The sequence below is a fragment of the Mauremys mutica genome, chromosome 15 (genome assembly GCF_020497125.1).
Source record: "Mauremys mutica isolate MM-2020 ecotype Southern chromosome 15, ASM2049712v1, whole genome shotgun sequence".
NCBI lineage: Eukaryota > Metazoa > Chordata > Testudines > Geoemydidae > Mauremys > Mauremys mutica.
In genome coordinates, this window is record NC_059086.1 from 13,439,672 (window position 1) to 13,457,547 (window position 17,876).

The following is a 17,876-nucleotide window of genomic DNA, read 5'->3' on the forward strand; positions in this document are numbered from 1 at the left end:
CATTCTGAGAACTGACCATTTATATCTACCCTTTGTTTCCTACCTTTTAACCAGTTACCAATCCACTAGAGTACCTTCCCTCTTATTGCATGGCAGCTTACTTTGCATAAGAGCCTTTGGTGAGGGACCTTGTCAAAGGCTTTTTGAAAATCTAAGTACAGTATATCCACTGGATCTCCTTGGTCCACATGCTTGTTGACCCCCCTCAAAGAATTCTAGTAGATTGGTGAGGCATGATTTCTCTTTAATAAAACCATCTTGACTCTTCTTCAACAAATTATGTTCATCTATATGTCTAACAATATTGTTCTTTATTATAGTTTCAGCTAGTTTGCCCAGTACTGAAGTCAGGCTTACAGGCCTGTAATTGCCAGGATCACCTCTGGAGCTCTTTTTAAAAATTGGCATCACATTAGGTATCCTCCAGTCATCTGGTACAAAGAGAACAGGAGTACTTATGGTACCTTAGAGACTAACAAATTTATTTGAGCATATGCTTTCGTGGGCTATAGCCCACTTCTTTGGATGCATCTGGTACAGAAGCTGATTTAACTACCACAGTTGGTAGTTCTGCAAATTCATATTTGAGTTCCTTCAGAACTCTTGAGTGAATACCATCTGGTTCTGGCAATTTATTGCTGTTTAATTTATCAATTTGTTCCAAAACCTCCCCTAATGACACCTCAATCTGGGACAGTTCCTCAGATCTGTCACCTAAAAAGAATGGCTCCGGTTTGGGAATCTCCCTCACATACTCAGCCATGAAGACCAATGCAAATAATTCATTTAGGTTCTCCGTAATGGCCTTATCATCCTTGAGTGCTCCTTTACCACCTTGATCATCCAGTGGTCCACTGGTTGGTTAGCAGGCTTCCTGCTTCTGATGTACTTAAAAAAAATGTGCTATTACTTTTTGAGTCTTTGGCTAACTGTTCCTCAAATTCTTTTTTGGCCTTCCTAATTGTATTTTTACACTTCATTTGCCAGTGTTCATGCTCCCTTCTACTTTCCTCACTAGGATTTCACTTCCACTTTTTAAAGGATACTTTTTGCCTCTCACTGCTTCTTTTACTTTGTTGTTTAGCCACGGTGACTCTTTTTTGGACCCCCGCTCCCCACAGCCGGAGAGCTGAGCTCCACTGTGAGGCTGGAGTGGCCAAGCTGGTCCTTCAGTGAGGCCGAGAGAAAGGACCCAGAATGGAAACAAGACAGGAGAGGGAATAATCTCCTCCTACCTTTGATCCCTTGGTAGAGACATGACTGGAAGGCAGAGAAACAATGTGATATCAGACACGGACATGTTTCCTCGTGGGGGGAGAGAGAGAGAGAGAGAGAGAGAGAAACTGAATGACGTGGCCCAAATTGATCATCGTATTGATGCAGAGCCCCATCCCCACAGCCCAGCCCAGCGCTCTCCTCCACCAGCCCCAGTGACTGCCCCGGGAGTGGTGAGGCCAAGTCTGACCATTTTAGTGCCAGTCTCACAGCATTTGTTCTACATAAAGCCCCAGTCAGGGGGTTCAGTGAGAAACTCGGCTTTCATTAAAAAAATATATATGTAAATTTATAGCCCTCATGGCTGGAGAGAAAAGCCTCAAAATGTGATCTGAGAGACCCCACAAAGATCAAATCCCACAGGAAGATACAAAGAACCCACTTTGATGACTTGTTGGAAATCCCATGAGTTTTAAGCCAGTCTCGAGATTGTTGGGGTGACTCGAGTGCTGTGAAAGCTTGAGGTGGGGACACTGTGTGAGGAAAGGTTGGCAGGACAGAGCTGTGTCCAGAGCTCTATTTTCAGAGCTGTTAGGCCCTGATTCAGGAAAGTACTTACACACAGAAACATACTTAGGAGCCCTTCCTGACTTGGGGATTCCTTCATGAACTGCAGCCTTAGTTATCTGTGTGTTGATATTCCATCCAGACACACACCCCTGGCTGAGTCTTAGATGTGACCATGTATGGGGCAGGCACTGCCCTCTTTATTACTAATCTGTGCAGCAGTGGATGCAGTGGGGCTCTGATCCCTGACAAGGGCTACAAGGTGCTACTGTAATACAAATAATTAATCATAATGATAATCCCTTTCATCATCCACAGTATTCATCATCTATCCATAGTATTAATCATTTTTCCACAGTATTCTTTTCAGCAAGTTAAAGAAGTATGGGCTGGATGAATGGATTATAAGGTGGATAGAAAACTGGCTAGATCATCGGGCTCAACGGGAAGGCTAATGACATTTTGGGCTGCATAAGTAGGAGCACTGCCAGCAGATTGAAGGACGTGATCGTTCCCCTCTATTCAGCATTGGTGAGGCCTCATCTGGAGTACTGTGTCCAGTTTTGGGTCCCACTCTACAAGAAGGATGTGGAAAAATTGGAAAGAGTCCAGAGGAGGGCAACAAAAATGATTAGGGGACTGGAGCACATGATTTAGGAGGAGAGGCTGAGGGAAGTGGGATTATTTAGTCTGCAGAAGAGAAGAATGAGGGAGGATTTGATAGCTGCTTTCAACTACCCGAAAGGGGGTTCCAAAGAGGATGGATCTAGACTGTTCTCAGTGGTACCTGACAACAGAACAAGGAGTAATGATCTCAAGTTGCAGTGTGGGAGGTTTAGGTAAGATATTAGGAAAAACTTTTTCACTAGGAGGGTGGTGAAGCACTGGAATGGGTTACCTACGGTGGTAATGGAATGTCCTTCTTTAGAGGTTTTTAAGGTCAGGCTTGACAAAGCCCTGGCTGGGATGATTTAGTTGGGAATTGGTCCTGATTTGAGCAGGGAGTTGGACTAGATGACCTTCTGAGGTCCCTTCCAACTCTGATATTCTATGATCTCTTTGATCTCTCTCTCCAGCCAGCTTCCCAAAAACAAATGATAAGTTTCATTGTGTCTTTGATCATCTCTCTTCCCAGTTCCAGACACGCTGCAGGGTTGTCTCTGCCACATCTGTCTACTTTTGATAATACGGTTTGGCCTCATTGTCATACCCACCTTTCTTTCCCAGAAGATAAAGTACCACAGCCAGAACCACGATGGCAGGGATTGTAATTCCCAACAAGAACTTTATATCCGGCCCTAGGAAAGAACCTCAATGTGAATGGCCTCTCCAAGCAGCCACCGGCAAGTCCCCACTGGCTTGAGCTGACTGAGTTCTATAGAAAGTGACCTAATGGGACTGAGATCTGTATGGCATGCAGAGACTTGTGCAGAGCTCGTCCAAAATTATTTAATGGAACAGTTTTCCATCAGAAAGTTCTGTTTCTTCAAAATGAAAACCTATTGACAAAGCGCTTTGATGTTTCTGAATCAAAATGTGCTGAGTTTCTTCTGTTCCATGAAAAATCTGAAATTTTGACTTTTCATCCTCATTCAGGATGAAAATAAAATTTGAAAGGTCAGTATTTCTTGCAGGACCAAAATGCTGTGTTCCCACTAGCTTTTGAGGCACAGATAACATAAGTGTCAAGTATCAGAGGGGCAGCCATGTTAGTCTGAATCTGTAAAAAGCAACAAAGAGTCCTGTTGCACCTTATAGACTAGCAGACATATTGGTGGAAATTTCCAGAGGCAGGTATCACCCATGAAAGCTTATGCTCCAATACATCTGTTAGCCTATAAGGTGCCACAGAACTCTGTCGCTTTTTACAGATATCATTAGTATCGCTCTGGCTGGAGTCACTAGATGGTGCTGTTACCCAAAGTCTGACACCATCTTCTCCTTGCCATGGGAGCTGTACACACAGTCTTTGTAGATATACAGTTTAGGTGTTGGTTTGCTGGTGCAGACGCTTTGGGGACAAACAGCCAGGTTTGGGCTCTGCTAAGGTCCATTCCTGGGGCTTGGTTGCTGCCAGGGAACCAGGCACTGGTGCTGGTCTGAGATTCCTGAAAGAGGGTTTGCCCACATGCTGAGTGTGACACCTCTGTTCCAGGACTGGAGCATAGAGCGTAAACAACTAATTACCCAGAGAGAAGAACTTGTGAGTCCTGGTGTGACGGTGCATCTGGTACCTCCTGCCAGAGCAACAACAAATACAGTGAGTGAACAGGAGGAAATAATTCACTTAATGCCAGTTTAGCAGAGTGGGTCAGTGAACTCTAGATGAAACTTGCCCATCAGAAGGGTTTGGGATTCCCCCTTTGAAAGAGCCAGTTTCCTGCACTGCAAAGATGCAGCCCAGCTCAGCAATGCTGGTTAAAGCCTGAGAGAGATGCAGGGAGAGAGAGTGCTGCATTGGACGAGCCTATCACCCTATTGTGTTTCCTATACATCCATTGTCATGGCGTTCACACTCAGACTGCGGGTTGCCCAGCTCAGGACCCGCCTTTCTCCAAATAGAGCCCCCAGAATAAAGAAATGCTTCAGAATAATTTACCTTGTGGGGAGGAACCACCGACATCACCGCTGGAGTCACCATCTAGGCAACAAATACACAAGAGATCAGAGCAGAGCATGGCCCCACTCCAGGCCCATATGCTGCCCTCATGCAGCTACACCATGGGCAATACCTGGCTGGTGGCCGTGCTGCTGAAAGGGGCCTGGGGTTAGAGTGGATCACAAACTGAATCTGAGTCTGTTACTTGGGGTTTTCAGAACCTAAAATAGTGGTAAGCTAACTGTTTCACAGCAATTTCCATCTGAGAAATGATTTATACAAGTAAGCATGCTCTTATCTAAAATTACAATTGTTTAGATTTTAACACACACCCATACGCAATAGGCTTAGGACATCCCAGACATAGTTACCCACAGTCTGAGATGGTTTTGAGTAATCACCAGCCGGACTTCCAGGGGCCCTCTTTCTATCCAGCTGATGGGGAGTTTAGATGTCAGCTCCTTGTCCTGAGAAAAGTTTCTTCGGGTATTTACTGTTACTCTAACAAAGCACATAACCAGCACTGACTCCTAGTGGGTCAGCATAATGACCTCTACTGAGTCAGCAATTGTCCTAATTTCAACACGCTGCTCATCATCTCAAAACATTTCTAGTATTTTTAGCCATAACAACAATATATCGGAGGCATTTAAAACCAAGCTTGCTATTCACTTACTTTCCTCTGCAACTTTCTATCCCATCCTCCCATTCTGATTAACAAACTGCAAGTCTTCCCTTGTCTGACCTTGTCTCACATTATTGCCAGCTATGTGATGTTTGGTTTTCAGCCAACAGTGGCTACACATATAAAATGACTGACTGCAGCGCTGTCAAGTTCTGGGATACATGCAGGAATGTCAAATTCCAGGGCAACAAGTCAGCAATGGGACGTAGTTGTGAAAAGGGCTAACATTGTATGTAAGACATGGGAGGTCATTGGCCCGCTCTGCTTGGCACCGATGAGGCCTCAGCTGAAGTACAGTGTCCAGTTCTGCGTGTGACACTTTAGGAAAGATGTGGACAAATTGGAGAAAGTCCAGAGGAGAGCAACAAAAATGATCAAAGGTTTAGAAAACCTGACCTAGGAGGAAAGGTTAAAAAGCTGGGACTGTTTAATCTTGAGAAAAGAAGCCTGAGTGGGGATCTGATAACGGTCTCCAAATATGTTATGGTCTCTTATAAAGAATCATCGAATCATAGAAGATTAGGGTTTGAAGAGACCTCAGTAGGTCATCTAGTCCAGCCCGCTGCTCAAAGCAGGACCAACACCAACTAAATCATCCCAGCCAGGGCTTTGTCAAGCCTGACCTTAAAAACCTCTAACTGTGGTGATTCCACCACTTCCCTAGGTAACCCAGTGCTTCACCACCCTCCTAGTGAAATAATGTTTCCTCATATCCAATCTAGATCTCCCCCACTGCAACTTGAGACCATTGCTCCTTGTTCTGAGCACACCACTGAGATCAGCTGAGCTCCATCCTCTTTGGAACCCTCCTTCAGGTAGTTGAAGGCTGCTCTCAAATCCCCCATCACTCTTCTCTTCTGCAGACTAAACAAGTCCAGTTCCCTCAGCTGCTCCTCATAAGTCATGTGCCCCAGCCCCCTGATCATTTTTGTTGCCCTCCGCTGGAATCTCTCCAATTTGTCCACATCCTTTCTGTAGTGGGGGGCCCAAAACTGGATGCAACACTCCAGATGTGGCCTCACTAGTGCCGAATAGAGGGGAATAATCACTTCCCTCGATCTGCTGGCAATGCTCCTACTAATGCAGCCCAATATGCCATTAGCCTTCTTGGCAACAAGGGCACACTGCTGACTCATATCCAGCTTCTTATCCACTGTAATACCCAGGTCCTTTTCTGCAGAACTGCTGCTTAGCCAGTCGATCCCAAGCCTGTAGTGGTGCATGGGATTCTTCCGTCCTAAGTGCAGGTCTCTGCACTTGTCCTTGTTTAACCTCATCAGATTTCTTTTGATCCAATCCTCCAATGTGTCTAGGTCACTCTGGATCCTAGCCCTACCCTCCAGCTTATCTACCTCTCCCCCAGCTTAGTGTCATCCACAAATTTGCTGAGGGTGAAATCTATTCCGTTATCCAGATCATTAATAAAGAAGTTGAACAAAACCGGCCCCAGGACCGATCCCTGGGGCACGCTGCTCGATACCGTTGATCGAGCTGTTGATCACTACCCACTGAGCCCAACAATCTAGCCAGCTTTCTATCCACCTTATAGTCTATTCTTCCAATCCATCCTTTTTTAACTTGCTGGACGGTGATGAATTGTTCTCAGTGCCTACTGAAAGTAAGAGAAGCAATAATGGGCTTAATCTGCAGCAAGGGAGGATTAGGTTAGACCAGAGGTAGGCAAACTATGGCACACGTGCCGCCTTTGGCACACTAGCTGATTTTCAGTGGCACTCACACTGCCTGGGTCCTGGCCACCGGTCCAGGGGGCTCTGCATTTTAATTTAATTTTAAATGAAGCTTCTTAAACATTTTAAAAACCTTATTTACTTAACATACAACAATAGTTTAGTTATATATTCTAGATTTCTAGAAAGAGACCTTCTAAAAATGTTAAAATCTATTACTGGCACACGAAACCTTAAATCAGCGTGAATAAATGAAGACTTGGCACACCACTTCTGAAAGGTTGCCGACCCCTGGGTTAGACAGTAGAAAAAACTTTCTAACTATAGGGCTAGTGAAGCTCTGGAATAGGCTTCCAAGGGAGGTTGTGGAATACCTGTCATTGGAGGTTTTTCAAAACAGATTGGACAAACTCCTGGCAGGGATGGTCCAGTTTCACTTGGTCCTGTCTCAGTGCAGGGGGCTGGACTTGATGACATCTTGAGGTCCCTTCCAGCCAGACATTTCTATGATGTCCCTGACCCCACCTGCCTGTGTTGAGCTGTCTGAGCTGAGATGGGTTAAAATGGGGGTGGAGTGGGGGGGGGTGTTCCCTGTGTCAAATTTTGAAAAAAGATGTTTTGTGATATTTTTTTTTTCAGATTTTGATGAAATTCAGCATTTGGATTTCCAGGGATTATTATTTAATTGTCATTCTCACTCTGCCATCACCCCCACTTGCCTGTGATGCTGAGTTGCTGGGCAGGGTTGAGCTGGAATCTGATCACGTGGTTATCGCTGTCCTTGATCTCGTACCCGCAGGAGTAACTCCCAGAACTGTTCCTGGACACCACATGGTCATAGTTGTAGGTGACCTTCTCCTCTGAACCCCGCTGGGATGAAACCTCCTCCCCGTCCTTGCAGAAGATGATGCGGGTGGCCAGGAGCTGGGACAGCACGGAGCACTGGAGCCGCATGGAGTCCCCTGGCTGGGCAGACGTCTGGCTCAGGTAGAGGATGGGGCCACGGAGAGTGCCTGGGAAGGGGAATGGGTCAGCACTATCAGTGGGGCGTTGGTGGCGCCCAGCACTGTTGGTGGGACAGGATGCAAATGGCAGGTGGGTCTGTGCCACATCGTGGTTGGAGGGTCTGATTACAGCTCAACTGAGCAGATGGGGAGATGAACTCTCTCTGGTGACTGGAAGCTTCATTAAGTGGGATCATTTGGGTTGTGGAAGGGCTTGGAGGCTCAGTGGGCTGGGCTCCAATTGTCTGGCACTGCACACTCTCCTAGAACAAAGGGCCCTGACGTGGGCACCCGGCTGACATAGCTGGAGCAGTACGGCTGGGAGAGAGGCGACCCCTCATCAAGACCGGCCTCTGGCCATTGAGGGCTGTCTAGGGCAGAGGTTCTCAACCTTCTTCTTTCTGAGCCCCTGCTCCATCCCACAACATGCTATAAAAACTCCATGACCCAGCTGTACCACGAAAACTGTTTTTCTGTATATAAAAGCCAGGGCCAGAGTTAGGGGGTAGCCAGGGATGGCTCCAGGCCCCAGCATGCCAAGCACGTGCTTGGGGCGGCAAGCCGCGGGGGGCGCTCTGCCGGCGCCACGAGGGCGGCAGGCAGGCTGCCTCCGGCGGTTTGCCTGCAGAGGGTCCGCCGAAGCCGCAGGACCAGCGGACCCTCCGCAGGCAAACCGCCAGAGGCAGCCTGCCTGCCGTGCTTGGGGTGGCAAAATCCCTAGAGCCGCCCCTGGGGGTAGCAAGCCGGGCATTTGCCCAGGGCCCCACACCAAAGAGAGCACCACAAAGCTAAGTTGATCAGGCTTTGGCTTCAGTCCCGTGTGGTGGCGCTTTGGCTTTCTGCCCCACCCCTTGCTGCTGCCTTGCCCAGGCAGCCAGCAAAGAAGCAACTCAGCCAGCCCCTGCTGCACTGGGTGCAGGCTCACTGGGTGCGGCTTCCTGGCCCGGGTCATATGGGAGCTCAGCCTGGTTTATAAAATGGTCCCTTCTGGCCGTACCCTTTCGAATTCCACCTGCTGACTATTAGCGGTGCGGCTGACATTTATGGACAAGGTGCAGGCTGAGTCCATGTGGGGGTGAGCTGCATGGGAGAAACCTGCGGCCATGAAGGGCTGGGAGCTGATGCCATGGGAAGGTAAATCCCTTGGGGCCAGAGCTATGGTGTTCTCTGCTTACCAGAGCTAGTGACCTGAGGGTGGGATGGGTTGTGGACCCATGTTTCACCCCAGCCATGTGTCACTCATGTGTCACCCCATGTGTCACCCATGTGTCACACCAGCCCCCTATCAGACCAGAGCTGAGAGGCAATGGGACAGGGAGGGGTTGGTCAGATCCCTGCTCGGATCCCACACAGCCCCGCGCACCTTCCCGGGCCATTGCTGCTGACACCACAGTGAGCAGGGAGCAGCCAAAGGGGTGGTGGCTGGAGGCCTGAAAACAGAGGGGTAAATGCCCTGGGTAGAATGGGGACAGAAAGACAGATGGACTCACCGGGTACTGAACATATCTCCTGGCTGCTGGAACTCAGCGCTGGGAACAGAAAGGTGCCGTGCGGTTAGTGCTGGAGATAAAATCTCTCCCTTTTCTGAGGTCCCTCTTCAGAGACAAAAACTGCCTTTAATAGGAAAAAATTGCTGATTTGTGTTTTGGTAAAGAAGCAAACCAGGCAAGATGTTAGATCTGGGGCATGGCACGCAGACCTTGGCTGAGCTGGGAACCGCCTTTCCCTTCAGCTCTCTAGAGGGCCAGATCCTCAGCTGGTGAAAACCGGCCTGACTCCAGTGGAACGACACCGATCTGGCCCAGCAGCTCTCACACTCGGTGTTTACACTGGTTCCCATTTCTCTCCCACTAAACGGGAGTTGCTGGCTGTCTAGGCCAGGGGCTGCTCTCAGTCTTGTTTCCTTCCAACTTGCTACGACTTAGCGCAGGGTTCCCGCATACTCACCGGGCAGCAAGAGGCACAGAGACAGGATCATCGGGGCACCGGGAGGAACCGATCAGGATGGAAACAGCCCAGCAGCTTCTTCTCCTGATGAGATCAGGAGGGGACAATCCACAGTCGCTCCCTGCTCCCACCTGCCCCCTCTGCCCTGTCTGACTTCGGAAGGGAAGCTCTGGTCTCTCTCTCTGCTCTGATCTGCCCCACTCTGCTCCCCAGGGTTGGAGTCTCCACCCAGCTCCTCTTCCTGTTCCCAGGCACCCTGGAGTCTGCAGCGCTCAGGCAGCACACGTTTCAGCCTCTCTCCAACCTGCTCTGTCCTCTCCTCAGGTCTGATATTAATCACTGCTCCCTGTTTCCTACCCTGCACCGCCCCCTTTCCTTGCCCTGGCCACAGCGTCTCTATTTAGGCCTGCAAAATTGAGAACTGAAAGGGTCTGGTTTGCTTGTTTGAGTCTAAACATATCACTGAGGAAACACCTCCTGTCCCATCTCACTGCCCAGGGACCGAGACAGCCCTGGCTAAAGGCACAGCTGGGCCAGAGTGAAAGGTCACTGGGTGATTGTGGGGCCTGGGATGTTGGATGAGTCTGAATCTTTTGCTACACTCTTTTCTCCAGTCCATGAGGAGAAGGACCCAGCTCCCCCAGGGGAAATTCACCCTCTGGGCTTGAGTTGGACATAAATGGGGTTGTGTAGGACCCCCTGCACAGAGGTGAATTTCACCGCCAGAGAACAGCGATCACAGTTCTGCACTGGCTTCCCCACCTCCTTAGTCTGCACCCACCCCATCCTCCACATCCAGCTCCAGCCACTTCTACAGAGTCTGCCATGACTTCCCTTCTCTTCTCATTCTGGGTTTCTGAAGAGTCTGCTGTCCCTGCTGAGAGACGGGCAGAAGGTCCCTTTCTCCTACCCTGGTTCCCTCTCGAATCACCTCCCCACTGCCGGGGTCGGGGGGAAGAACACAAGGCAGTTGAGAAAGAGCCTCCAGAAGTGACCTCTGAGGAGGTGGGGAGCTCAGATCAGTGTGACTAAGCAAGTGGAGGAACCAGAGCAAAAGGCCAAAGAAACATGAGGGAGTCTTTTGAATAGACATTACCACCTCTGCGGGAAGCCAAATATCCGAGGGCCACGAGGGAAATCTGTCAGGAGTACAAGGCAGAGCAGTTTTGCAGAGCAACTTTTCATTGATGCAGATTGATGCAGGATTGTCCTGGGGTGGTGGCTGGGCACATTTCTCCACTGGGATGGAGTCAGCTCTGCAGAGCAGCTGGACAGGGGATGTTTGGGGTAGTTCAGATGCTTGAGGGATCATCAGCATAGCTCAGGTAAGGGTCAGTGGAGCACAGGTTGAGACTACCTGTTATAAGCAGTGCCCAGAAAACAGCAGCGTGAAAAAGGTAAATATGTTTTGCTCTTTTTAAAAATATCATTATTTCAAAACTTTTTGTAAAAAATATTTTTTTAAATATTTGCTGTTTTTCCACCTTTCTTGGTGGCAAAATGGTGAAAATGGAGGGAGGGGAAATCCAAAAGCTGAAACTTTATAAAAAATTATCCAAAAAAGTTTTTTTATGTAAATTTTCATTTTTTTCTTTTCATTTTCCAGTTTTATTTTTACAACTCACCCCGCCAAACAGTTTTAATGTTTTCTTTGAAAAAATGAAAACTTTGGAAATAATGAAAATATTTGGACAAAAACTCTCACTTTGGAGATTACTGCATTGTGGTGGCTCCGTCCAGAGTGACCCCCAGGGCTGTGGGTCAGGCTGAGCTGCTGGCACCCTTGGATGGCAGCTGGGCCCTGCTTGTAGCTCAGACAATGCTGCCCAGAAAGGGTCTGATGCAAAGCTCCTTGGTGTCTATGGAAAGACTCCACTGACCTCACTGGCCTTGGGATCAGGCCACTGTGTAAGCGGGTCGGTTCTCTTGTGACAGAGAAATGGCTCAGGAGCTTTCACTTGGAGTGACCCCAACCCAGACTGGAACCAGGAACAGGGAAAGTCTCCACCATGGGTGGGTGAAGGGGAGGTTGATGACAGGACCATGCACAGCACATAGCAGGATGTGAAGAAGAGGAACTCAATCCCTGCATCCCCAGCAGAGCTTCCAACACAGCTGATATGTGAAGCAAGAACATGTGCATAAAGAAATGCTCCCGCTGCACATATCCTGCAGCTGCCTCATTCACACAGACCCTGAAAGGAGCAAACAGCTCCACACGGGGAAGAAATGATCAGGGCTCCTCTCTAGGCTAGTGATTTAACAAAGACTTGAAGGAGTCATCTGCATAGAGCCTGTGATAGAGAGAGCTATTGATTGATAGATCGATATATAGATAGATGGCTATGTATGGGGATAGAGAGAGACACACACGCACACACACACACAAAGCATGTATATGGGGATGTTTTTAAATACCATGCTTGATTTATCACATGGTTAAGCAGAAAGACCAAGACTTCCTAAAACGATTAGTGAATTTGGGGCCATCTTAAAGGGGCTGATTTCCAGCAGGTGGGGGCTCAACGCAGTCTGTCTGTCACTCCTTAAGCTGTCTCACGCTGGGCTCCCAAATTATCGACCATTTTGGACGGTGTGACCAGAAGTGCTTGTGCCAATTGCTCATGTGCAGAATCTGTCTTTGAGACCAGCTGTAGGAGTACGAGGGGCTGCGTCCCCACGACCCATTCTAGCTCTGGCCCTCGGATGAGACTGCAATCAAGGGCAATGGGTGCGAGTTGTGATGGGGATTTTGTGATAAAGCTCCTCTGGCACAACCACACTGCGCGGATGCTGAGCGGCCAGTCCAGTTCTCAGCTGCCTCAAACTTCCCTGCAGGGTGAACATTTGTCATTTCCTGCTGAGGCAATAGAGGCAGCTGTGTGAAAGCTGTGGGCACCCTGACATGTTCCCAAAGCAGATGGACTTGACCCAGCACCTGCCCATGAAACTCAGTCCTTACCGCTATGGTACTTCATGGGAAAGTATCTCGTATCAGCTAAGGGGTGAATTATACCTCTCCATTTACACCAATATAAGTTCCTGTGCATATTCATGTTCTGGTATAAGAGAGCCCTTTTCTGGTTTACTTTATCTTGTTTTGAAAGCAATACAAACTATAAGGTGTACATTTTTAACAGTGAGGATAATTTACCATGGGAAAAACTTACTACGGGTTTGTGGTGGCTTGCCCATCACTGGCAATTTTTAAATCAAGCATGGATGTTTTTCTCAAAGAGATGCTCTAATTCAAACAGGAATTATTTGGGGGGCAGTTCTCTGTCTTATGTTATACAGGATCCCAGTGGTCCTTTCTGATCTTAGAATCTGTGACTAAACCTGACAAAGACTCTGACCCCGTGGGAGGTATACCAGAAAAAGCTATAGTTGTAAAATTCTCTGTGTATGGAGAAGCCCTGGGATGAACAGCCCTTCCCATCAATGCTCTCCCTGTACATCCCCTGTCAGTGGAGTATCTGAGCCTTTCACAATTATTAATGGGTTTATCCTCAGACACTTCTGAAGCTCACCTCATTTCACAGATGGGGAAACTGAGGCACAGAGCAAGCCCAAGTGACTGAGCCCAGGACATACAGGAGTTCACATGTGAGTGAGGGATTGAACCAAGGGCTCATGGTCCACTGCTCTAGCCACAAGATTGTACTTCCTCCCTGCAGCCCCCATTCCTCCCAATGGCCTGGATGACAATAACCAGAGTCATAACTGCCTGAAGCCAATGACCCTGGGCTTTTTCACCCAAAGAGGAAAAGAGCCTGAATGGGACTGGAAAATATGGAAAGCATGAGAGACACAAGCTGGTAAATCTGCTGCAGATGGTTCAATTTATCTCACAGTAGGTCCCACCCTCTTTTGTTTCTGAGCTAGGTCCTGCTTCCCTTCTCCTGGCCCAAACCTCAGGGCAGCCTGGGCAGAATTAGACCCATCTCTCCAGCCCCATGGATGGAGCCAGATGCTGCAGGACTAGAGAGCGACAGGCTGCTGCTCAGAAGAAGGAAGAGAGAGGATAGTCACTGCTGTGAGCTGGGGGCTCCTGCTCCTCAACTATCTGCACACACAGCCCAGCTGCTCTGTGCAGCTGCAGAGGGAGGGAACCACAGGACGAGCTGACAGCACCCTGAGCATCTTCTCATGCCTAGCCTGAGCTAGCTCTCCCCCGGCCTGACTGAGTTAGCAGCCCAGCGAGGTGGGGGTGTATCATACGCTGAGATGTGGGATTAAATAAGATGCTCACACAATGTTATTTTTGTCCTCACACATTAACCTGCCTCCCCTACCCCCCGCTTTAGTCTGTTCTCATGAGGTTTTCAGGGGAGTTTATTTAAAGGCCAGAAGGGACCAATGTGACCATCTAGTCAGAACATCTACATAGCCCAGGCCTGAGAGCCTCCCCCAGGGATCCCTGATTTGAGCTGCTCACTTCTAGCTGAGCTAGAGCACATCTGGTGGAAAGAGACATCCCCTCTTGGTTTAACGACTCCAAACCGGCTCCCATTTCTAAACACTAAGGTGGCTGTGGCTGATCAGCGAAAGAGAGGACCAGGGGAAAGGGAGATGCTGGACTGGGACAGAGCAACTGGAGATGGGCCATGAGATTTAGCTCCAGGTGTGGGTCCTAATCTGACCTTCCTCAGAGTTGGGGGTGTGGACTTTAGGTTCTGGTATGAGACAGCCCCAAAGGCTGGGTGTGGGGACTCTCTTTCTGAGACTAAAAGCACAATAGGTACCAGATACAATGATCCAGAGTCTGACTGAGGAGGGGAAGAAGATGCTTGATCTAGGGTAGCTGAGCCACCTAATGGTGAATGGGGAAGAGGGACCAGATGGAGCTGTTGATCTCGGCAGAGATTTCAGAAAGCTCAGTGGAGTGTGCAGATCCGGTGTGTACCCACGGCCTGCCATTGACAGACTGACTGGGCAGCTAGGCAAGGCCACTGACAATCCTAGGTTACACTGTAACAAAAGACACTGGGAAGTTTAACACTCCAGTGAAGAATACAACCCACAGCAGATTGTCAGGACAGGGATTGTGCTGTATGAAACCTACCTGTACAGCACCAGCCCACCAATGGTACTGAAGAAACAACACATTCGTAATGATGCCTGCAGCAGGGCCAGCTGAGAATTGTACATCAAGACCTTTCTCAATGGAAAATTAGATTTTGACTGAATGATTTTTTAATTTTTTCTTATTAATTAATTTGTGGAAGTCTGTGCTTTTTCTGAAGAGTTTTGATTTTTCATTGGAAAATTAAAAGCCCCCAAATATTTTGGCTTTTGGGAGTTTTCAACTGAAATAATTCAGTTTCCATTTGCCAAAACCAAATATTTCCCTCCCAATTTTCACATTTTCAATTTTTTGATGAAAAGTTCAATGAAATTTTCCACAGGGGAAAAAAAAAATCCATGTTCTGCCCTGCTCCAGAGTGCACCATTCTTAAGCCCTCACTGGTTGCAGGTGGAATCTGTCAATGTTCTGTTCTGCCCTGTGTCCACATGACTCCCTGGAATGTCCTAGAGGTTAATGTACATTAGCCTGAAGGCCTCTGTGATGAGTGTGGGGCTGTGGGTGCAGGCTATGCTGGAGCTCTAGGCATAACTAACAGTATGAAGCAAAGGTTGTGAACAGAAGTAGAGCTGGTCTTGGGAGAATAGTAACACACTGGGTATTGGCTAACCAAGTAAGCTCATGTGAGAGGATGGTACAAGGACACACAGAGTTCTCAAGTAACACCATAAATACAGACTTAAGAGATGGTACAGGAACTCACTGACCGCTCCTAAAGGATAAGGAGGAGATGACAAGATAATTAGTGTATCTGTGTATCTGTAGTGTATCTGTAGCTCCTCACTAGGACTGTGCTTTGTCAACAACAAATCTGGCCGAGCACCTTTGCCACTGAACCGAGCCTGGGGTCTTTCTTTGTAGTAATATGAGGTTTCCTGTATCAACACACTGCACTGTCTGCTAGTGCAGCTGATGTCGGAGTTCTGAGAACAGCAGCACTAGCAGCATTACCAATGCTGCAGCACCAGCAGCACTTAGCAACACAAACTACAGTTGGTAATCGTACAATCATAGACATGTCAGGCTGGAAGGGACCTGAAGAAGTCATCAAGTCCAGCCCCCTGCACTGAGGCAGGATCAAGTAAACCTAGACCATCCCTGACAGGGGGTTTGTCCTACGTGTTCTTAATAATCTCTGATGAGGGGATTCCTCCATCTCCCCTTGGAAGCCTATTCCAGAGCTTAACTACCCTGATCATTAGAAAGCTTTTCCTACTATGGAGCCTAAACCTCCCTTGCTGCAGATGAAGCCCATTACTTCTTGCCCTATGTTTAGAGGGCACTGAGAACAATTGATCACCATCTTCTGTATAACAGTCCTTAACAGATTTGAAGATGGTTACCAGGTTCCCCTTCGGTCTTTTTTTCTCAAGCCTTAACATGCTAAGTTTTTTTAACCTTTCTGCATAAGTGAAGTTTTCTAAAGCTTTGATCAGTTTTTTGTTGTTCTCTGGATTTTCTCTAATTTGTTCACATCCTGTTTAAATGCTGAGTTCAAAACCCTCCAAAGTGGGTCTCCCACAACCCAGGCAAATACTGAACCCCAGGGCAAAGGTTGGGAGGGGCCGGCACTTTTCAGAAGCTGCCCTGAATGAAACATTTTCAACAACCTGAAACAGACTTTTCCAATTTACTAACAAATTTCAAACACATCTCGAACTGTCTCAAATACCTGCTCTGATTTTTCAGTTTCCTGCCAGACCAAAACATCAATTATTTGCCCAGATCCACCTGCAAGTGACCTGCAATAACACACAGATGCAGCAACACTGCAGAAGCTTGTAAACCCACCACTGGCATCTTCAAAACACACCCATCGGAAATGGATGAAACCCCCCAGAGACTGACCCTCAAGTGATCACTTGGCTCCGAGATGTGCCCTGTAGCCTCCAGGTGGGGGGGGGTCACACCTCTGAAGACAGTGTGAGGTATGGGGGGGTGCTATGCCACAAGGCTTCCAGTGGCTTCCCCTGGCCTCAGTCACTTGGGGGGTCCCAGCAGATCCCATGTGACATGAGGGATCTCCTGCCACAGCTGCCCCCCATCAGCAGATCCCTGCCCTACTATGGGAGAAGCTGGGAAAGACAGGGGCTCTTATGTAAGATTACCTAGATTCCTGGAGCTCTGTCTGCTGGCAGCTCAGGGAGAGGCACACTGTCCCTGGGAGGGAGGAGGAGCCAAGGCAAACTCAGAGTCTGCCTGGCAACCAATAGGGAGTGAGAAGCCCCTCCCAGGGAGTTCAGGAAAGGAGAGAAGCCATTTTTGAGTCAGTCTGGAGCCAGCCAGGGCAAGGGCAGGACTGGTTGTGTGGGGAGCTGGGAAGTCCCAGGCCTACATGCTGGGTTCCCCCCGAAAACTAGCTTCTAGGGACCTGAAAGCAAGATCCCTCAGCTTGGCTTGTCTTTCTCCACTGATGATTCCCAGTGTAAGCAGAGTCAGGATGAGCTCTACCCTGACATCTGATGGTGAATTGTGGCAAGTGTGGGAAAGAACTTCAGGGGCTGGTTTTGTTTGCATAGGCACACCCACCCCGCCTAGCATGAACCCACAGCAGCCCTAAATGGTCACTTTGGCTGCTGTGGGATCCCCAGTTTCTCTGTTATTGGGGCAGGAAGAATAAAGTGTTGTTACCCTGATTATGTGAATCAAGGCCAGTGGAACTGTTTTATGACAGAGGGACTCACCGTCAACTCTGTAGCACTCACTAGACAAGGGACATGGGTTCCAAAACCCAGTGAATTGAGAGAGGTTGGAGGAAAGGTGTGGGTGTGGGTTTCTTTGAGGCATGGCTACTCCTTCTCTCCACTGTTGAATAGCAGAGATAATTTTGAGTCCCTTAAGAGTCTAGTTACAGAGTGCTGAGCTGGATTCACTTTGGGACAGTGGTGTACCAGCACTGGGGCTCCCCTACTGCAAGCAGACATCACTAAGTGCTGAAATCATTAAAGAGCTAAAACTGCTGAGCTGAGCTGAGCTCACTGAGTGTTGTGTTAACTAGTGGGGAAGCCTGAAGATCTATTGCTAAGTGGCTGGCAGAGCAGAGCAGAGCAGTTTGTGAGATGCCCACAGAACAATGAGTGGCACG

At 48.4% G+C, this 17,876-nt stretch overlaps 1 long non-coding RNA gene across 1 annotated transcript; it reads left to right on the forward strand.

Moving 5' to 3' along the window:
• Nucleotides 1-3,930: 3,930 nt before the first annotated feature.
• On the forward strand, nucleotides 3,931-13,853 carry LOC123350221. The gene is made up of 3 exons (XR_006573730.1): nucleotides 3,931-4,042; nucleotides 7,554-7,741; nucleotides 13,591-13,853. It is a non-coding gene; the product is annotated as an uncharacterized LOC123350221 (long non-coding RNA).
• The last annotated feature ends 4,023 nt before the right edge of the window (nucleotides 13,854-17,876 follow it).